This window comes from Macrobrachium rosenbergii, chromosome 15 (genome assembly GCF_040412425.1).
Source record: "Macrobrachium rosenbergii isolate ZJJX-2024 chromosome 15, ASM4041242v1, whole genome shotgun sequence".
Classification (NCBI taxonomy): Eukaryota; Metazoa; Arthropoda; class Malacostraca; order Decapoda; family Palaemonidae; genus Macrobrachium; species Macrobrachium rosenbergii.
Genome location: NC_089755.1, coordinates 55899298 through 55923663, shown reverse-complemented (window position 1 = coordinate 55923663; position 24366 = coordinate 55899298).

Here is a 24366-nt window from a genome sequence, read left to right as displayed (position 1 = left end):
GGGGCTAGGCGTGAGAAATACTAACCTTACCTATAACGCCGTGTCTTGGCCTAACCCAAACCTTACCTTCCTAACCTAACTTAGGGCACCATGCCCTGACCAAGCGGTGGGGGCTTGCCCTCCCTGAACCTCCCCCCCCCCCGCCCGGTACCCCTGAATATCCCCGTCTCCCTACTCTGCATACTACCCTACTATCACATCACCTGATATGCATGAATGCTATAACTGACCTTTAAATGGGAGACCAGAACTTCTGCTCTCAAGTAGGATTTGAACTCGCGTTTTCTGAGTTGCAAGCACACAGCTTTGGGGGCGCTTCTACTCAAGAAAGCCTTTTTTTTCTCCCGTTCGGAAGTCAGGGAAGCTCCATGTGCCTGACTGCTGTTTGCCTCATGTATGTTTCCATTGGAAGCTCTTTCGCACCTGTGGATGACACGAGATAAATCCTTCCTTGAGAAATTTATATATATATATTATATATATATATATATATATATATATATATACATATATACATATATATATATATATATATATATATATATATATATATATATATATATATATATATATATATATATATATATTTACAGACATACAGACACGCATACATACAATACCTTAAAAGGTTGTAAATGTAAATTTGTAAAACACACAAGCTTTGGTCACAAACTGCTGTCTTGATTATTTTTTAAAACTAGCCTCTAGTTCTTTCTCAGGTATCATGGTAAAAGCAGCCCATATCTCTCTCTCTCTCTCTCTCTCTCTCTCTCTCTCTCTCTCTCTCTTCTCCAGCAGCGGTGGCTTTTAAAACATCAATATTTGAAGATAAAACCAAAGAACGGGATCTCTGTTCAATTGCATCCTATGTCCTCCTTTTCCGGTTCCTTGTAATTCCCCTTCGCATCCTCCTCCTCCTTGAGTCCCCGCTTCCTTCCCTCCTTCCTCAGGCCTCCCCCTTCCCTTCCCCCAAGGGTAAACCCTTTCCTTCCAAGGGAAGGAGCGTAGCATCCGTTCGTGAGTATAGAGTGTGGTTGGTGCACCTGCCGTGGTCAGGACACGCGCACCTGGGGGAAAATTACCTGTCATTCATAACGAGCAACAATCCCCCTCCCCTTCCCCAGCCCTCCTTCATCCCACCTCCCGTTTTCTGTTCGCCCTCCCCCGGGAGTCTCCGTGGAAGGGCCCACTTAGGTAAACTTACCCCTCCTAACATATCTGATTACCTGTTGTTATTCATCGCCTCGCCTGGAGATTGCTTGTCTGTCGGCTGAAGTATCTCGTTGAATAATTCTTTTTTTTTATGTTCCTGTGCGGGGCTAAATTTCTTCAAGCATTATTTGCTTTTATAAGATTCTATCTTTCTGTTATTTTGTTATTAAGCGCGAGCATCATCTGTTTGATTTAAATTTTGTCTTGCTGTTATATGACCAAGACGATTAGATGCATATGATAGCTCTCAAAATGCAATGCTGATCATTACCGGCTATTTTTAACCCTATAATTTCATTAATAGCAATATTTGGAGTTACCTGGAGAATGATACTTGATGATTGTCTTCAACAAATAACATGTGCTTCTGTAGCGAAAGCTTTCATTAGATTATTAAATCGAATATTAAAAAGTTATAATTTTAGGCTATTTTCCGGAGCTCCTCGGGTAACATTTCAGAACATTGCCTATCACCTGAATGCTGGAATTCCCTTCTTTCTTCTGTTTCCCCATTCTCTTGATCATTCCCGCCTTAAGAGGCAGATGGGTCTATCGCCATCAAAGGGCCGGTCCATAGGCACGGTTTTACTTCTACGGGACCTAATTTAACCTTCATTCACCATTAACATGATATTCACTCGCAGATTTGTACTGCCGTAGGGACTGTTATACGGCGTGATATTTAAATTACAGTACAGCAAAATGCAAAATTAACCTTAATTGAAATTGGAAGTGAGAGTACTTATGCATTATCAATACTATCTGGTTTATGGTTGCTGTGGGCACAGTACATTCAAGTACGGTAGTCTACAAGGAACAAGGGGAGCATCTCACTCAGTTTGACATTTGAACGAATGAATATCCTACTATAATATACTTAGTGGATTTACATGAACTGAGGATTATATTCTATCATTTATTCAGTATATTATAGAATTTAATGAGCTAAGGATAATATTCCATTACTGAGTCGTTATATCATTAGAGAATTCACCAGAGCCAAGGATAAACTTCTGTTTTTTTTTTTTTTTGATTGAGCTGGCTTTGTGGCTGCACGGGCTCTTGCTCACAGAGCAGCCCGTAAAACTTCTGATTAATGGACTACCGAAACTGCCATAAATAGCAGTACATATCTAGTTATTAACTAGGCAATCCTAGCATCCTGGAGAGACGAATTATCGAGAGAGAGACTGGGTCACAAACATTTTGGGCTAAACGGATCCGGGTTTAACCAGGACCCCCACCCCCCCAACAAAAAAAAAATGAAATTTGGCATTGAGGAACTTCCCCTAAGATATGTATCACCGAAGAGATATATAAAAGATGACCGGCGATAAACCTGACACTTCAACGGCGTTGAATGCGTACGGACAAAAATCTGAATATGGGATTTCCCTGTAGAGTGTCACGGATCCTTATATAACGCCCAGATCCCCATCTGCATATGCCCTATCCTCCCTTTGTTCTCGCGAAGGACCTTCGGAGTCCTCCGAAACGACGCGCGTGTCCTGTCTTCTCTTTCCTTGGCACAAACACAGACTCACTCCTCCTCCACGTCCTTGCCCCTTGACCATATCGACTGGCCCCGAATTCGTAATATTCCCGGCCGTGGTACTCAACCAGCCATATCCTCTTCGCATACCTGGGTGTCTACGGCCCATAGCAAGATCATTCCTTGAGCATTTTCCAATTACGGGGAGGGGCTGTAATGTAATGCTGGGCTGTAATGTAATGCGGGGCTCAAGACTACTGTCATCTTTCCGTCTGCGTATTTGCACGAACATCAGCGTCTTTCGGTGTACCTTGGTAATCAATTTACTTCCCGAAGTGTCTTCTACAAATCCATTGAAAAAAGAGCAATGTCTTCTATCTGTCCTATCTATTTACAGGAACAAAGTCTACTATGTGTCTTGTCTTTTGCCAAGCTATCGTAAAAAACAATGCTTTGTAAAAACAATTCTACTTCAGTCTATTGGTCAGGAGCAGTGTCTTTTACCTATTTGCAGGGAACATAATCTGTATTTAATGGTTTCATCAACCTATCGATCATAAATTGTAAAAAAAAAACCGTAAAATCTATTACTTCAATTACGCGTCAATCCATTTTCCACGAAAATTTCATTACTAACCCCGAAAGCAACATAATGAAATGATTCCTTACTCCATTACCTTTAGGGCTAACTTCTATTACAACATCCTTCACAAAACCCCCTGATCACGAATAAGAGCATTAAGGGGTAATTCTAACGTCGTAATTAAGCGGGTACAAGGTCGTAACACCTGGTCTTAATGAGCTTAAAAAAAAAACGAAAAACATGACTTAAAAAAAAAAAAGGAAGCCAGGACTGTCCGTGCGTTTCCTGGCTATAATAGCCAGCTGGTGCTGCCCATATTATAGTTTTTGCTTTCTTTTTTTGTTTTTTTTATTCATATTTTTAGTGGTTTCAGCTGCTGTCTCGACGCCACCTGACCGAATAGACATCATTCGTCATTCGTCGTCAATTATGCGAAAAGTAAAGTCTGAGTGATTGTGTGATTGTTCTCGATAGGTTACAACAGAAGTTATAATTACTAACACTTCGAAAGTTGAATAATTTTGCTTTAAGGATAATTTTTCAAATTGTTATTGCAATGACTTCAAGCTTTAAGGATCATTTTTCAAATTATTATTACAGTGACTTCAAGCTTTCAGGATAATTTTTCAAATTATTATTCCAATGACTTCAAACTTTAAGGATCATTTTTTAAATTATTATTACAATGACTTAAGCTGTAAGGATAATTTTTCTGATATTTCGTACAGGACTTCTTGGATCTTTGATAGAAATGCTTTTCGTGAATCGTTATAGAAAATCGTCTAACGTTGTCTAAACAGAGTTTCTTCAAGGTCCAAATGGTGGCACTTGGCACTCTGTATCAATCGTAATATAATGTATAATTCTATTGTCATTTATGACATTTTCCTAAAATTAGTCTTATTCTTAAACGCAGTGTTACCGTCATTAATACTAATGTATCACAGGCGGTGGGTCATATGACAGTTTTTGGGAGATGTATGATTTAAAACACTGTCAAGGATTCTGTAGCGTGATATATTTACATCGCTTGCAATTATTGCATCATGATCCGGTTTATGTTTTCTGTTAACTGACAAAGTATAGGAATTTTATATTAATAATTACGTTGATTTCTTTGGTGTATTGAACATCAATGCAGCTTCGCATACTAGATACAGTTCCACTGATTAAAAGCTTAATGGGAAGTATACGCACTTTACCCTCTCCACGCAAGGTATTTCTCGAAAGTCCACGCTTCCTACACGTACTCTGCACGAATTTTGCACGTACTTTCAAGTTAAGCTGCATTTTCCTCGACCAATAAAGTAGAAAATCTTCTGCGGTCATGTTGAATATCAAGTGTCAAAATGGACTTTTTTTTTTTAATCGTGCTTTTGAAGTTAGCTGAAGATCGACCTCGTCTTTGGAGTTGCATCGGATTTTTTTTTAGGGAACATTTTATAATTTTTATTCTTTAGATTTAATTCTGGTTGGCATATGCATCGGGTAAAACTGAAAAATAATAGGAAAATAGCCAATATGCGCCTTCAGTTACTCCCCTTCCTCTCTCTCTCTCTCTCTTCTCTCTCTCTCTCTCTCTCTCTCTCTCTCTCTCTCTCTCTCTCTCTCTCACGTCACTGCGATCCTCTAATCATATTAGAGCATTATAATCGTCGTCTCATCTCCTTAATTCGTCATCCCGTCAGGTTTTTGTCGCGACTCTCTTTTTCTCTCCTGCGACAATGGCTTCTTGTCTTCCCCGTCATCGTCTGCTCGTCCTGGAGGTGCGCAGGCGCGTCCGCGGGTTCCAGGGGGTGGGGGGAGAGACGGTCCTTTCGGCCACCTGGACTGCACCTGCCTCTGCGGTGGGTTCCGAGGAAGTGGCCTAATCGACGAAGAATTCTCCCGTCGAAAAGACGGAAGGGACGGAGAATTCCCTACTTGCTCCTGTCTAAAAGACGGAGGGGCCCTGGCAGAGGAGTGGCGTTTTTTTTTTTTTTAGGGTGGTTTAGGGAGTTTTAGAGGGTTTTAGGGGAAAAATGGGAACCACGAACAGTAAGTTTTAGGTTTTTTTTTAGGGTTGTTTAGGGAGTTTTAGGGGGAAAAAAGGGGAACCGTAAACAGTTAGATCAGATTATGCTAAGAAAACTGAATAAAAATAACCAGGGTTTGGTGGTTAGATCGCAAGAGACAGTAAAAAACGAAAGCAAATTTGAATGATTGAGAGAAATGGAGGACGAATAACACGAACTAAGAGAAAAAGCCAAAATAATAACATCGAGTAAAGTAGCCAAAGTAAAGCAAGAAAAATGAAGAAACATGAGCTGTTAAAACGTGACTCAATTATTCTCAACTCGACAATGAAAAGACTAACATTATACTTTTGAATTTCATTATTAATTTACAGATTTTGTGAATTAAACAGTTAATACAGGTAAGAAAGGCCGAGGGAGGATAAAATTCAGGTTATGTAAGTAATTGAAAAAAATGAAGATAAAATTCAGGTTATGTAAGTAATTGAAAAAATAAGATAAAATTCAGGTTATGTAAGCAATTGAAAAAATGAAGATAAAATTCAGGTTATGTAAGTAATTGAAAAAAATGAAGATAAAATCCAGGTTATGTAAGTAATTGAAAAAATGAAGATAAAATTCAGGTTATGTAAGTAATTGAAAAAAATGAAGATAAAATTCAGGTTATGTAAGTAATTGAAAAAATGAAGATAAAATTCAGGTTATGTAAGTAATTGAAAAAATGAAGATAAAATTCAGGTTATGTAAGTAATTGAAAAAATGAAGATAAAATTCAGGTTATGTAAGTAATTGAAAAAATGAAGATAAAATTCAGGTTATGTAAGTAATTGAAAAAAATGAAGATAAAATTCAGGTTATGTAAGTAATTGAAAAAATGAAGATAAAATTCAGGTTATGTAAGTAATTGAAAAAAATGAAGATGTAATTCAGGTTATGTAAGTAATTGAAAAAAAATGAAGATAAAATCCGGGTTATGTAAGTAATTGAAAAAAAAAATGAAGATAAAATTCAGGTTATGTAAGTAACTGAAAAAATGAAGATAAAATTCAGGTTATGTAAGTAATTGGAAAAAAAAATTAGAGAAAAATTCCAATGAAAGTTTGACAAGACTCATAAAATTCATGTCTCAAAACACTTGATGCGTAATAATAATAATAATAATAATAATAATAATAATAATAATAATAATAATAATAATAATAGCAACAGAATACGTGTCATCATTTCCTCATAAAAAAAGGGAGCTTTTGCGAATGAGAGAAAGTTAACAGACTGAGGAATAAAAGAAATTAGGTTGTGGTGAATTCGCATCCTTCCTAAAGTAGGGCAGAGTGAAAGCAGAAATGGAAATAATAACATAACTGATTGTAGAGGAAAAATGGTGAGAAATAATTGTGAGGTATGTATAGATATGTATATCCATACATACATAATTATATATATATATATATATATATATACATACATACCCACACATATATATATATGTATACTGTATATATATATATATATATATATTACATACATACATACATACATACATACATACATACATATGCGTATACAGATAGAGAGATGTATAAAATGCTTCACATAGGACAAACAAAAAACAAAAAATATTAAAATCGCAAATAAATTATACCCGACTATATAAATAATCGACATTAGATAACAATCATGATAACATATATTAAATATATGCATATTATTTCGAAGAACGGAAAGCGTGCAAAATGCTACTTTCCGCAATATATATTAGAGAGAAAACGTGTGCGGCAGAAAAACTCAGCAAAATTCGAAATGAAAAAAAAAAACACAAAAAAACTATCATGTTCCGGTTCATCTACAACTGCAGATATAATTATTGTAACGTGAACCGTTGCCCTGAGAACTTACCTTCACCTAAAAAAGGAAAAAATGTTCCGATTAAAAGTGGAATTAAGTATGTTCGCTCGCTCAATGATCTTGTGAAACCCTGTAACTTTGGCGCTCGGGAAGGTGATTGATGCTGTAAGTCAATGTGATTGATAGGTGGGGAAAGATCCAGAATGAAACTCTCTCTCTCTCTCTCTCTCTCTCTCTCCAATTTGCTATCTCCCTCTCTCTCCCCCCAACTCTCTCTCTCTCTCTCTTTTACCTCTGCTATTTCTCTCTCCCCAACTCTCTCTCTCTCTTTTACCTTTCTCCCCCCCCCCTGTAAATAAATACACTGAGATATTATGCATCTACTTTCTCAATTACTGAAACAAAATACCGTCAGTCAAAATTGCAATTTTCTTTTTTCCTGAACATATAAAATATAAGATTAAAGATTTTATGATCTGGATATGCGTTGAATATGTTGTGATGAAAAGAGTCTAAATGAAAAAAAAAAGTAAAATTTAGATTACTTACCATAAATTTGTTCGGGAATATTATTATTATATAAATTCTTTTTGGTTTATTGTGCATTTTCGAAATTCTTCGTGTTCATCACGTTATATTCCACTTGGCAATTGCGAGTGTGTATGTGTGTGTAGGAGAGAGAGAGAGAGAGAGAGAGAGAGAGAGAGAGAGAGAGAGAGAGAGAGAGAGAGAGAGAGAGATTGCCAATCTCCCGTTCCTACTCGACGTGAATAATTACCTTTTCTCACTGGTTACGTTGTCTGCGGTTTTATGGTGAATCTCCTCGCCATCAGTCGTGGGCACCTATCCCAAGCTCTCAAAAACGAGCAACGCCCTCTATCCCACCCCTTCCCCATTCCCCACACCCCTAACCCCTGCAAAACCACCACCACCACCGCCTCCGCCGCAACAAAACTTTCCCCTCGTGAGCATGCATGACCCCGGCAACGAAACCCTGATTTAGTGACTGTGCCACGCACCCACGGTCGTGTTCCTCATTAGCGCCGCGCGATAATTTGTAATATCGAGTTTTTGAATGGCGAGGAACCTCTCGCAATACTCTTTTTTTTTACTCCTGCGTAATCTGCTTTTAGCTGAAAGAAAAATAAAGCGAGTGAAAAGTATCGTAATATCGAGTTTTTAAATGGCTACGGAACCTCTCAAGATACTATTTTTTTTTTTTACTCCTCCCGCGTAATCTGCTTTTAGCTGAAAGAAGAAGAAAGCAAATGAAAAGTATCGTAATATCGAGTTTTTAAATGGCGAGGATCCTCTCAAAATACTATTTTTTTACTTCCGAGTAACTTGTTTTTAGTTGAGAGAAAAATAAGTAAAAAGTCGATGAATTCATTTCAATTTGAATTACGTGGCTGTCATCGCTTTGGTTATCCTTTTAACGGATGGGAGATGTGGCGTCACATACCCTGCTTCAATCAGTCAATCGATTATTGCAAGATTTCATGCATAGGCAAGATGTTTTTGAAGAGTATATATAAAAATATTTTTTCAGTGGGTTGAGTTACCGTAAGATATTACTGTTTGAAAAATTTTGATATATATGTATGTATATATATATATATATATATATATATATATATATATATATATATATATATATATATATATATATATATATATATATATATATATATATATTCATATACATACATACATATATATGCTTTATATATATATGTATATAAATATTATTATACCTATATACATATATTAACCAGTCAAAATTATTCATAAAAATAAACAAATCATCTAATTATCTGAAAAACTGATCGTATATTTCTTCGAAAACGAGCAAAAATAAAATATAACTTCCCTTAAACACACGAAATTGCGATGTTCCTGATCCTTACTTTCGGGCGGAATAATCATAATTATCTTTCCACATTTTACTCCGAGGCTTTCCCCTTAGTTTGCATGGCTATATTATTCTTGCCTCTACTCATGATGACTTCATATTTTCCACTACATTTTCATCTTAACATTATTTCTTAATCGCTAGAACTATTGGGAAGGTTTCGCCAGACCTCCCAAAATTTAACTTTTTCTTCATTACTTTATGTGAAAACTTTTTTTTTTCTAGGATTTTTTTTTTGGGGGGGAGGGCGAAAGAGGGGGGGAGGGCTCTTATTTACGCCCATTCTGGTCTCATTAATTTCAAAGGAAAATAGTTCAAAAAATATTCCATCCTGATTTCAACCATTTCAGTAGAAAATAGTTCAAAAATATCTTATCCTGAAATAAACAATTTCAGCAGAAAATAGTTCAAAAATATTTTATCCTAATTTCAATAATTTCAGTAGAAAATAGCTAAAAAAATATTCCTATTTCATTTCAATAGTTACAGTGGAAAATAGTTAAAAAAATATTCCGATCTGATTTCAATAATTTTAGTGGAAAGTAGTTAAGAAAATATTCCTATTTCATTTCAATAATTTCAGTAGAAAATTGTTCAAAAATATTCCATCCTGATTTCAATCATTTTTGTAGGAAAGTTCAAAAAATATTCCTTTCTGGTTTCAATAATTTTAGTGGAAAATAGTTCAAAAACTATTCCATTCTGATTCAACAATTTTAGTGGATAGTAGTAAAAAAATATTCTATCCTGATTTCAATAATTTTAGTGTTAAGTAGTTAAAAAAAGATATTCTAACCTGATTTCAATACTCTTAGTGGAAAGTAGTTAAGAAAAATATTCCTATTTCATTTCAGCAATTTCAGTAAAAAAAAAAGTTAAAAAAATATTCCTTTCAGATTTCAATAATTTAGGTGGAAAGTAGCTCAAACAACACCGAGAAATACTGAGAAGTTGAAAGGGCATTGTGGGTATTACTATACATATAAACAAAAAGATACAAATCGTATAAACAAAGATATCAATCCCAAGATATTAAACCGAGCCAAGGGCGGGGTACGCAACCTCATCCTGAAAATCCTTGCTTAAAAAACCAGAAGACTATTCATAGAGTTATGACGTTTCTTGTCTTCACGTAGCAGGTTACCCTCGGAACTTCCGCCAGCCGCCGAACGGGATATTGACCGCCTTTTGTTTATGCTTTTGTTCATGTTTTGACGTTCATCCCAGAGGGGCTGGTGCTAAAACGCGGCGCCCATTTTGCAAGTAAACTCCTAGATACCGAACCAACTGGGGACGCAGTAGTTTTCTCCAGCTTTGGCCGCCGGAATTCCATAGGAAGTAAAGATATTTATGGAAGATGGAGACACACACAAACACACACACATACACACACACACACACACACACATTCAGACGCGTTTCCTCCATTGACTCATTTCCGGACAGGACACAGGATATCTGAGGCCACTGGGGCGAGAAATTCGCCTCTCTCTTTTTTTCCTCCTCCTGTTTTTTAATTATCAGTGCTCTCTGTATCTCTCTGTTATCGCCATTTTTTGTATCTCTTCCTTTCTCACCTTCTCCCTCATTTCATTATCGTTTTCCCCTGTAAATAATTCTTTCAAGTCTTTCAAGTCTTTCACCTTGTAAGTCTTTAATTTCCGTACAAGGAAGAAATGTGCAGGTACTTGAGTACAGTTGCACTCAAGGTGATCTTCAGAATGCGTTCTCCTTGTTACTTGATAACAATTTGAGTTTCACTGGCCTTTCAAATTAACCACTGAAATTCCCCCTCAGACTATTAAGGTCTGTTGCAAGTTCCAGCAACATGCGGAGCGTGTGCTGGTTGGCTTTCTTCGTTCTAAAAAGATCGGAACTGAAGCTTTTGGATTGCTGATGCAGTCGACAGCAATAAAAAAATGAAAGCCTTTTTGAATCAACACGCGAACTGCTGATGCATTCGACAGCAATAAGAAAAATAAAACTTTCGAATCAACACGTGAATTGCTGATGCATTCGACTGCAATAAAAAAATAAAACTTTCGAATCAACACGTGAATTGCTGATGTATTCGACAGCAATAAAAAAATAAAACGTCTTTCTGAATCAACACTTCAATTGCTGATGCATTCGGCTATAATAAAAGAAGATTCTTCTTTAATCAATATGTAAAATTCTGATGCATTCGACAGCAATAAATAAAGCCTTTTTAAATAAACACCTCAATTGCTGATGCATTCGACTGCAGTTAACAAAATATTTTTAAATCATCACGTCAATTGCTGATACATTCGACAGTAATAAAAAAAAAAAAAACATATTTTTAAACAAATGCGTCAGTTGCTGATGGATTCGACTGCTATAAAAAAATAAAACACCTTTTTAAATCAACACGTCAATTACTGATGCATTCGACAGCAATAAAAGACCAAAACAAACATCTTTTTCAAACTAAAACAACGCAATTAACGACAAACGCCTTCTTCTTCTTCTTCTTCTTCTTCGACTGCTATAAAAAAAAAAATAAAACACCTTTTTAAATCAACACGTCAATTACTGATGCATTCGACAGCAATAAAAGACCAAAAAAACAGTTTTCAAACCAAAACAACACAATTAACAACACACGCCTTCTTCTTCTTCGTCTTCTTCTTCTTCTTCTTCTTCTTCTTCTTCTTCTTCTTCTTCCTTATGTGTCACTTAGCAAGACGCAGCGTATGTTTCACTGTCGTCCGCGGACGCCAATATCTCCTCAGAGCATCGGGGGAGGAAAAAATAAAGTTTGTTCGACGTGCAAATGGAATTAGCTACAGTCGGGAACCGCCCATAAGATGCTTTGAGCGATAGCGCTTATCTAATGGGTATGTTTTGACTTCGCTGGCTGCGAAAATGCCCAGCATTTCACCAAATGTGTTTGAATTTCCGTGGTCTTCGAAACCATTGCGGGGTGAGGCCTCGAAGACAGGCTAACGGTTAGAATGAGAGAGAGAGAGAGAGAGAGAGAGAGAGAGAGAGAGAGAGAGAGAGAGAGAGAGAGAGAGAGAGAGAGAGGTAAGCATTCATAAATCCCACGTCAGTATTTCTGTCACTCCTTTACGAAAACAATATCTGACTAAAAGTTACACACATACACACACACACACACACAGAGAGAGAGAGAGAGAGAGAGAGAGACGTATTCGCAAGTCAATGCCAATATTTCTGAAATATTTCATTACTTTCAATCGCTCGTCGGGTGAGGTCTCGAAGACAGACTAACGGTGATAATGATAAGAGAGAGAGAGAGAGAGAGAGAGAGAGAGAGAGAGTATTCATAAATTCAACATCAGTATTTCTGATGTATGTCCGTATTTCCATTCACTCCTTTACAAAACAATACCTGAGGTAAATGTTACACGCAGAGAGAGAGAGAGAGAGAGAGAGAGAGAGAGAGAGAGAGAGAGAGAGAGAGAGAGAGAGAGAGAGAGGTAAGTAATCATAAATCCAACATCAATATGTCTGATGTACTTCCATATTCCCATTCACTCCTTTACAAAACAATATCTGAGGTAAATGTTACAAAGAGAGAGAGAGAGAGAGAGAGAGAGAGAGAGAGAGAGAGAGAGAGAGAGAGAGAGAGTCAATATAAATGGAAACATTCACGTACAAGCACATAATTAACCACATATCAGCATAGTTTACCCGAGACATTTATTTCAAATATGATTAAGAGATTTTTTTGTAAACAGACGTTTTCTGTCTATTCTATAAAACATTTATCAGTACATGAGAGAAATAATCTCTCATAACAACATTTTTCTCAAGAAAAAACAACCACTTAGCTGTAAAAACAACGATAAATTCTTATTGTGATGACTGTTTTTTCTTTATTAAAGAAAAATATTAAACGCATCCTTTGTAAAAACAAATCTTTTTGAGCAATCACTGCATAAGTTACTCAGACATATAAATTATTTAAAAGATTGCAGAAGACTGTGCCAGGATTATGATAGAGCGTTCTTAGGAATGGACAGAATATCAAATAGATTCAGAGAATAAGTAAAGAATTACGTGAAAATTTTTTTTTGAAATATAAATACTTTTTTGAACACTTTAAACGAAAGGGATTTTGGTATTCATTTACGCATGTCTAGCCTGAACAGGGCTGATGTGTGGTTAATTATCTGCCTATGCATGAATAATCCCGTGTATTTTCAGGCATACATATTTATAATCTGAGACTGGCAATCGTAGATCTTATTAACAAATGCTCTGCATACTGATAAGAGAATAGTTTTAAAGCATACACACACATACACGCACACACATATATGTGTGTGTTTGTATATATATACATACACATAAATATATATATATATATATATATATATATATATATATATATATATATATATATATATATATATATATATATATATATATATATATATATTACTTTCCGTGCGTTCACATGGACGCCGATCCCCCGGCAGGTGGATGCTTTTAAAGTCCGAGATGTTATCTCCCCTCATAATGAAATATGTGCCGCTAAATTCACGGTTCAAAGGATTGTCGTGAGGAAATGAACGCGACCATTTTTCATAGAACATTCTGCCTCCTTGGACAGGGCCGTGTTCAAATAAAGTAAAGCGCACGTCTCATTGTGACTCCCTCAATGCCTGTCACATGAACCTTCTAAAGTTTCTTGTTATTTTTGTCAATAATGAGATTTTAAACGACGGCTTCCACATATGATACCAGCTGATTATTTCTTAACGTCAAGCATTTATTTTACGGTGACCCGTCCAGGTAGTGGCCAGAATCAATGAGGTGTAACTTCGTTCATCGGGTGGTCGGTAACTGAGCAATTATCTGATTGGTAATCGCCTGCTGGTCATGGTGGGACTTTTATATGTTCTCTCTCTCTCTCTCTCTCTCTCTCTCTCTCTCTCTCTCTCTCTCTCTCTCTCTCTCTCCAAACGACTCCTTTAACTCATCCTTTCTTCATATCCCCTCTATTTTAGAAATGTTGGCTAGAGCAGATAATGAATTTTTCATTTTACATGTATCTTTGTAAGGTGTGAGGTTGCAAGACCCCACACTAAAAAGCACAATTCGAGCGGATAACACTCTTTTTGAACACATGCTTCGAAACAAGAGGCATGTGTGTAAATAGGTACACAAACAGAGAGAGAGAGAGAGAGAGAGAGAGAGAGAGAGAGAGTTCTCTAGCACTGTTTTTTTTTTTTTTTTCAAATTAAACTGGCTTTTTGGTACGGATGCCGCTGTAGATACGGAAATCTAGCCGAATATTTAGCGGAACAAACTAACATATAAAAGTATAGTCACGTATTGGATCGTTCCATTTTTTCTGAACCAAATTAGGACGCATATGAAAAGTACTGTTCACTAATAATTAGGGAAACGACCATATCATATAATTAGCAAACAGAATACGATTTATTGATCAATTTTTCTTTAGTGAGAGAATCTTTTCTAAAAGGTACTTACTGTAGGATGTGAAGAGTTACAAAAATAGCTATTAACCAAAAAATTAGAGAAACGAACATGCCACGTTATTAGCAAATAGAATTCGATTTATTTATCAATTTTTCTTTCACGAGAGAGTCTATTTTAAAATGTACTTGCTGTAGGATGTGAAGTTATAAAAGTAGCTATTAACTAATAATTAAGGAAACGAACACGCCATATTACTAGAAAATAGAATACGATTTATTGACCAATTATGCTATGGCGAGAGCCATGTTACGCAATGACAAAGCCCGCTGACAAAACCGGCAACGGAAATGCGATTACACAGCAATTACTGTAACAGCTGAGGGCTAATAAACAAGTGGCGCAATCGAGTTTTCTGTAAAGCCGGTACAGCCTATAATCAAGGCCACCGAAAATAGATCTATCTTTCGGTGGTCTCGGTATAATGCTGTATGAGCCGCGGCCCATGAAACTTCAACCACCGCCCGGTGTTGGCCTACCCTATATCGGTGCCAGAAGCACGATTATGGCTAAATTTAAACTTAAATAAAATAAAAACTACTCAGGCTAGAGGGCTGCAATTTGGTATGTTTGATGATTGGAGGATGGATGATCAACATACCAATTGGCAGCCCTCTAGCCTCAGTAGTTTTTAAGGTCTGAGGGCGGACAGAAAAAGTGCGGACGGGAAAAAAGCGGACTGAAAACTAGAACGAGACCGCAACATCTTCAGGGCAAGCAATGCCATATTGCTCTCTCTCTCTCTCTCTCTCTCTCTCTCTCTCTCTCTCTCTCTCTCTCTCTCTCTCTCGAGCGGAGGCGCCTTTGCAGCTGCTGTTACTGCTGTTGCTATCCCTTATAAGGTTCTCGAAGAACGGGCTCGAGACGACCTGCTTTCTGCGTAGCCGGAGGGCAGGCGTCCTTGGACTCATTCAGGAGCCGGGGGAATCCTTGGGCCACTTAGCATTCTTAGGAAACCATTATCGACATCCTTCGGGGGACTTCCGCAATAGACAGGGATTGGATGGATAGTGGGGGTGAGGAGGAGGAGGAGGAGGAGGAGGAGGAGGAGGAGGAGGAGGAGGAGGAGGAGGAGGAGGAGGATGGAATGGAGGATGAGAAGGAGGAGGGGAAGAAGAAGAAGAAGAGGAGGAGGAGGAGGAGGAGGAGGAGGAGGAGGAGGAGGAGGAGGAGGAGGAGGAGGAGGATCGATAGGGGGAGGAGGAGAGGGAAGGAGAGGGGGAGTAGGAATAGGAATAGGAATAGGAGGAGGAGGAGGAAGAGGATGAAATGGAGGATGAGAAGGAGAAGGAGGGATAAGAGGAAGAGGATGAAAAGGAGGAGGAGGAGGAGGAGTAGGAATAGGAGGAGGATGGATAGGGGGAGGAGGAGGAGAAAGAAGAGGAGGAGGAGGAAGAAAAGGAGTAGGAGAAGGAGGGAGATGAGAAGGAGTAGGAGGAGGAGGAGGAATAGGAGGAGGAGGTGGGGTAGGAGGAGCGTAATAGCAGTGATGACATTGCTACCGTCCACCTGTTTCAGGTTGCTTAACCCAAACACCTGTTCCTGCGGATCGATCGGTGTCTCCAGGTCCGAGGTTGGAAGTGATTACTAATTTCCTCTTTCATTCCGATATTAATGAGAGATTCTCGGAACCTGTGGCTAATCAGCCTGACGTTATCGGTAACCTTTGTTGATACTTGAATAAAAGAACAGACATATCTCTGTTGTTCCGCAATGAAGAACTATTGATACACACTGACATTAAATAGATATAACAATGATTTTCACCCGGTTACTAAAAATGAAATATTGTTCAGTCCAGGACTTTCATATTCGACTGTACTCTTTTTTTTTTTTCAAGGGCTTCTCTCTCTTTCGCATAGTAATTTACACTTATCTATTTATCATATATATATATATATATATATATATATATATATATATATATATATATATATATATATATATATATATATATTTGTGTGTGTCTATACAGGGAATGGTGCTGGGGTAACTTCAAAAGATGAAATCCATCAGGTTCTAACGAAGTATTTCGGGATAAGCTACGTGGTCAATGCCTTTTCTCACCCTTACACCTTTGCACCGCTGGTAAATAACTACCAGGTGCATAATATGCTATTCTAGTTAACATTATTCATTTCAGGTCTGAGAGGAATTAGCTGACCTTCATCTCTTGAAATATGTGAAAGAGACACTGTAGGTAAATTACGACTGGCTTAAAATACAGTTGCTACCCAACCAGTCCACGAATGTTTATAACCTGTGGTTTACCTTTACTGTCAGTGTTCTCTGCTTTTGAAGGTTTACAAAACTTACGTGGTTTCTTGATCAAGAGTAGATAAGGTTTTGGGATGACAGATACATTAAGTTTTAAGATTATTAATTTTTTTCAAGGTGTAAGGAATTTTTGAAGTTTCACCGCAAGAAGTTGGAATATTTCTAGACATTACAATTTTTTTTCTTTCCGGGAGAGAGGAAGGAAAGTAACCTGTCCAATGATTTAGTTTTGAGTAATAGAACCTTCAGAAGCGCAGTATTACCAATTTGTTGTCATTTGCTAGAAGTTCATAATTATAATGAAATGGGAGAAAGGGCAAACGCTAGTTTTTACTAAAGGGTTTTATAATAATGCATCTAGTATAAGAAAAATGAGTTAGCAAATGAGTGCTTGAAAGCCGTAATTACAATGGAGTTGGAGAAAAGGTACCTAGACATTATTTTTTTACTGTTGGGTTCAAATAACTATACTTCAAATATAAGAAAGATATATTGATGAATGACAGGCAGAAAGTAAAAAAAAAAAAAAAAGTTCCCATTACCAACCTAACGTCACGGCCATCAATTTTCCTTTTTATTCCCTTGCTTTATCAGTCTCTATTTCGCAAATTGGAAAGTCAGCAGAAATTCCTTATGGATTTTTGTCTGGGCATTCTCCCTCCCGTTCAGACCGAGAATCTTGTTCACCTTTACGTTTGTGGTAACTTGCAGATTTTGATCTCTCCTCCAGTCCTAATTCTGTTTTTTCTTCTTATTCTCTTTCCTTTCCTCCCTACCTTTCTCTCCACCCGCATCCCCCCCTCTCTCTCTCCACTTGTCTCTCTCTCTCTCTCTCTCTCCACTTGTCTCTCTCTCTCTCTCTCTCTCCACTTGTCTCTCTCTCTCTCTCTCCACTTATCTCTAGCGTCCTTTTATTAAAATATCGATTTTTTTTGTCTTTCCGTTCCTGGCTACCTTCTTCGACCTCTCTCTCTCTCTCTCTCTCTCTCTCTCTCTCTCTCTCTCTCTCTCTCTCTCTCTCTCTCTCTCTCTCTCTCTCCACGTGTCTCTGGTGTCCTCTTAATCAAAAATTTGATATTTTTGTCTTTCTGTTCCTACCTAACTTCCTCGACAACCCTCTCTCTCTCTCTCTCTCTCTCTCTCTCTCTCTCTCTCTCTCTCTCTCTCTCTCTCTCTCTCCACATGTCTCTGGTGCCCCCTTAATCAAAATATCTATATATTTTGTTTTCTGTTCTTATCCACCTTCTTCGACACCTCCCCCCCAACTCTCTCTCTCTCTCTCTCTCTCTCTCTCTCTCTCTCTCTCTCTCTCTCTCTCTCTCTCTCTCTCTCTCTCTCCGTCCGTCCGGTAACAGCTTTCTGGTCCGGATAACTTTTGGTCATTGATTTGATGGCTCTCGTTTTGTTTCACTACGAAGCCGAGCAACGTGAGGAACACTTCCTGGAAGGTGGCAAAGGGTTGTAATTATAATCTCTAAGGGTGGAATAGGATCATAAAAGAAACTGTTCGGTATTCAGACTGAACGTGTCTCTCTCTCTCTCTCTCTCTCTCTCTCTCTCTCTCTCTCTCTCTCTATATATATATATATATATATATATATATATATATATATATATATATATATATATATATATATATATATATGTATATATATATGTATATATATATATATATATATATATATATATATATATATATATGTATATATATATGTATATATGTATATATATATATATATATATATATATATATATATATATATATATATATATATATATATATATATATATATATATATATATATATATATATATATCTTTTCCAGGAGTGTCCTGAGGAGACACCATACCGTGCGCATCTACACATAGTTATCAGACCTTATTGTACATGCTCGGGTGTGTGTGAAAGTGGGCGCACATATGTGCATGGACGCTCATGCGCGTCTGATACCTCGAGTCCGTGGAATGCGACGGAGAGGAGAGGAAATGCCAGCGCGTGACATTGCATCCCAAAAACCTTCCCACGATTTGCCGTAAATTTCATCGAACGGAAAAAAAAAAATAAGGAAGCAGAGGAGAATAAGTGCGAGCATCTTCGGAAGTACGAATAACGTTATCGTTATGCAATTGCGGGTAACCGGATCGATTCCGTGCTGTGGATAGAATATAGAGAAACGCATGATTCTTCATCAAAATGATTTGTTTCATAGCTGACGTCCATACGCGTCTCCAAAGAAAGAGTTAATCCAAAAAGTACCTCAAGCTGATGTTCCCGTTTCCTGTTGGTCAGACTTTTTTTTTTCTTCCCTTTGAATGACAGTCATATACGGTCGTTATGACGTCATTTGAAAGTCAGCTGTTACACTTCAGAATTGCAAGAATCCGGAATGACGCCTCATGAATTTGAGATGACGTTCATGACTCGTTGTGCATTAAGATATGACTCACCGTTAGGAAATGAATAGATGGGAAATAAGCAACGGAGATGACTGTATTGATTATCAGTTCTAGTGTTTTAATTTCCCCCTCATTTCCAATCTTGGCATTATCAATGAAATCCTTCGCGGCACCAGATCTGTATACCTTATCACCGATTTATTTACTACTTTCACATTCTCAATCTTTTTCTCGGATAAAAACATTAAAAACAATAAAAAGTATCCCAGCTTTCAAAAGTATAAGGGATGATTTATTTGAAAGGGAGAAGATGAATTAATACCCTCTAGCTTTCTCGTGGATGGGGTGATTACTTTGCACAAACAAAAATGCACTTTCCAGGGTACAGAATTTTTAATTGCAAACAATAGTTTAAAAAAACACATAGGTTTTCCAGCGAAGGATTCTTTGGAAAAGAAAAACAACAAGAATTGATCAAATGATAAAAAAAAATAAAGTTTACAGAGTAAAGAACAAACTTATATTGCAATTAAGGGTCTAAAATATCACTTAGGTTTTCCAATCAAAGAGATGATTTTGTGGAACAGAAAAAATAACAAGAAATCGCGTAAGTTTCTTGTATCTAGTAATCTAATAAAAAAAATTCCCAAAGTAAGGTATAAATTTCTACTGATATTAAATCCAAAACATCGCTTACCCTTTCCACCGAAGAGATTATTTTTTAGTACAAAAAAAAAAGCACAAGAAATCGTTTAAGTTTCTTTTAGCAAGTGATATAATAAAAAAAACTTTGCAGAGTAAGGAATTGTTTTTCAATTAAGAGTATAAAACATCGCCTAACTTCTCCATGGAAGAGATGATTTTTATAGTACAGAAAAAAAAGAAGAATTCGTGTAAGTTTCTTTAAGCAAGTGACCTAATAAAAAAAAATAAACTGCAGAGTAAGGAAATGTTTTTTTTTTTTAGTCAAGGGTATAAAACATCGCCTAGCTTCTCCATCGAAAGGATGTTTTTTTTTAGTACAGAAAAAAAAAAGAATCGTGTGAGTTTCTTTTAGCAAGTGATCTAATAAGAAAAAAATAAACTTTGTACAGGAAATTTATTTTTTTTTCAATGAAGAGTATAAAGCATGGCCTAGCTTATCCATCAGAAGAATGATTTTTTTAGTACAGAAAAAAACAAGAAACGTGTAAATTCCTTTTAGCAAGTGATCTAACAAAAAATGTCAGACAACTTTCCACCGAAAGCGATGAGCTTTTTTTTATATTTCATTTTTTTTTATTTATTTTTTTTTTTTCAACCTTTTACGAGAGATTCACTTTGGGTACGAAGAGACTCTTGTTAACTACTCGTGCCGGTCAATTTCGATCGTGAAAGAAATGGTTTAAGGTGGGGAACAGCCGCGGCTTCTTGGCCCTCGTCAGCTAAACTATGGAGTATAAGTCGTGACCCAAGGCTTCGTCCGGGAGTGAAGCGGTGGCCGTGCGGAGTTCACGTTCTCTCTCTCTCTCTCTCTCTCTCTCTCTCTCTCTCTCTCTCTCTCTCTCTCTCTCTCTCTCTCTCTCTTTCTCTCCCTGTATTTGTATGCATGCTGTATATTATAATGTACTTTGTACTTTACATAATATGATTAATTCTCGCCGTTGCATGAGCGCGCGCGCACACACACAAACATACATATACATACAGTACATGCACACACATATGTATATGTACACACACATATATATATATACATATATCTATGTATATGTATATAATATATATATATATATATATATATATATATATATATATATATATATATATATATATATATCAAAGTATGTGTTAGTGCAATATCTTAATTAAGGAAAGAAAACAAATTTTTATAAAAAAAAAAATAAACCCACAAAACTAAAATAAAGGAGTAGAAATCGACTTGGACCCTGATAAAAGTCATCATCAAAACCCTACTCTCAAATTATAATCGCAATAGGTATTTGCCAAAACTTCTTTTTATAGTGATTGTCTTTTATTTATTTTTTTGACCTATGCATACATAATTAAATTATTACAGCCAAGCGGGAGAATGGAACTGTGTTTTATCGAATGGAAATTGTAATCTTCAATCCCCCGGCCTATAATCAAGGCACCTCTGATGATTTCGGGGATCTCATTTGCAATTTGAGCTACATTCAACTGATGGTGCTGTTTGCAGATTATGTCTTCAATGCACATGAACGCACACACAGATATATATATATATATATATATATATATATATATATATATATATATATATATATATATATATATATATGTGTCTGTGTGTGTGTGTGTATAGATACAAAGCACGCACATTTATAGTAATATATATAACGTAGTGATAGATAGGTATGTAGACAAGTGATTATATATATATATATATATATATATATATATATATATATATATATATATATATATATATATATACACATATATATATATATATATATATATATATATATATATATATATATATATATATCTATGTGTATATATAGATATATATATATATATATATATATATATATATATATATCTATGTGTATATATATATATATATATATATATATATATATATATATATATATATATATATATATATATATATATATATTAATAGACTAAACGATAGCCAGATAGAAAGAAATAACTTTTTAGTATATTTTCAACAACCGGTATAAGAAACATACACATTTTCATAGTCATTCATTATGTAAACAGGTTAAAAAGCCAAAACATTTATACAAATAAATACAAATGATTATGAGTAAGAAAAACCTCTAAAAAACATTATGGCGCCACAAACGGAATAAGAAATGTGAAACTTCGGCGCAATCGAGTTCCTGTACAGCCGCTACAGCACATAGTCAAGGCCATCGAAAATAGATCTATCTTTCGGTGGTCTCGGTGTAATGCTATATGAGCCGCGGCCCATGAAACTTTAACCACGGCCCGGTGGTAGCCTGTCCTATATCGTTGCCAGAAGCGCCATTATGGCTAACTTTAACCTTAAATAATATAAGAACTATAGAGGCTAGAGGGTTGCAATTTGGTACGTCTGATGATTGGAGGGTGGATGATCAACATACCAATTTGAAGCCCTCTAGCATCAGTAGTTTAACAACGTATCAATTTGCAGCCCTCTAGCATCAGTAGTTTATAAGATCTGAGGGCGGACAGAAAAAGGGCGGACAGAAAAAGTGCGGACAGAAAAAGTGCGGGCGGACAGAAAAAGTGCGGACGGACAGACAAAGCCGGCACAATAGTTTCCTTTTACAGAAAGCTAAAAAAAGCAAATATATCTTTTAACCTTAAAACGATCAAGGAGGAGAGAACGCAAGAGACGGAAAACAATTGCGCATCGCAACAAAAAAAAAAAAAAAAGATCGACAACAAACGCAGCCACGGGAAACATGAGGTCACAGGAATGAATTGTAAGGAAGGGAAGGAATGTCCTTCATCCATTCCTTTTGTACATCCTATGAATGAAAACGAATGGGATAATCGTTGACCGACGATGATTCTCTCTCTCTCTCTCTCTCTCTCTCTCTCTCTCTCTCTCTCTCTCTCTCTCCTTTTGATGCTGATCACTGCCGAGGAGAGATTATCTCCATCCCTGGGTAACTCGAATGAGGCAGGTGATTGCTAATTTGTTATGTATGATAGCGGAGAGAGAGAGAGAGAGAGAGAGAGAGAGAGAGAGAGAGAGAGAGAGAGAGAGAGAGAGTTATGTATCCCAGAGGTAACGGAACAAGCTATTCATACAAATATTATGCGTTTTTGGTAATGACTGATGACTGGATTTCTTAAAAGAAGAAGAAGGTGGTTTATGTGAAATAACTGAATAAACGGGGAGAGAGAGAGAGAGAGAGAGAGAGAGAGAGAGAGAGAGAGAGAGAGAGAGAGAGAGAGAGAGAGAGAGTTATGTATCCCAGAGATAACGGAATAAACTATTCACACAAATATTAAGTGTTTTTGGTAACGACTGGATTTCCGTAAAAGAAGAAGAAGAAGATGGCGGAGATGAGATAACTGAATAAACAGCGAGAGAGAGAGAGAGAGAGAGAGAGAGAGAGAGAGAGAGAGAGAGAGAGAGAGACTGACTTGAAATTCACCTGTTGGGAAACTTTAAAAGTCCCACCACCTCATGATAAATCTTCCCCCTTTTTTTAGAAGGGGGTGTGGGGTCGCGGTGGGGATTGGGGGCGGTGGGGGAAGGAGGAAGAGCACTTCCGAACAATACTTTTTCCTCTTGGCGCCGATCAAATCGAGAGGACGTCAGGTTCCGTCTGAGGGGGCGAACTTCCATCGTCCCAACGCCGCCTCGCCTTCAGGTCGGTTTTCCGGCGGCAGGCGGGGACGCGGTTTGCGTCCCTTCCGCGCAGAAGATGCGCAGATATTTATTGTGTATGTTAATGTCAGTGGTGACTCAGGAGTGGGCACTCCACCCTTCTAATGAAGGAAGTCGCTGACGGAACTAAGTGGTCTTCTCAGCAGCTTGGCGGTCAACGCACGCACACACACACAAACACACATACACACACGCACGCGAGCGCGAACGTACATGGCCGGGAGCACTCACGCATGTGCGCACGCGCTAGGCCCAGGGTGGAGAAGGGGGAAAAAATAAGGCCAGCTAATTAGGAAACACGAGTACTTTGGTGGCCATTGAGACGAAGTCTTGAAATGGCTGGAAAAGTTCATAAAAGGAATCTAAGAAGCTTCGTGTAAGTAATATAAAGGAGATCCTCTGTGTTTTATTCTTTTACCTGGCTTACCTATGGCAATTAAAAAATTTGGTTTCTTTCTAATTGCTATCTGTCAGTAATTTCTTTTAGGGTCCCACTCAACTTTCAAGTCTATCTTTCCTATGGTTCTGCTTATACAACGATAATTTGTTAAATAATTCCGGTTCGAAATTATTTTCCAATAAAGTAAATTATTAATCTGGAAAAGATTTTACACCAGGGTCAAAACCTTTGATGTTTTTCATCGGTCTCTGGAAATTTTTAAAGAAGGTCAAACGCTGATTCAAATTTTTGAGCCTCAAGTTCCAAAATTTAAAAAATCTTTCAATCCGTTTTTACTTCTGAAAAATACAAATCCC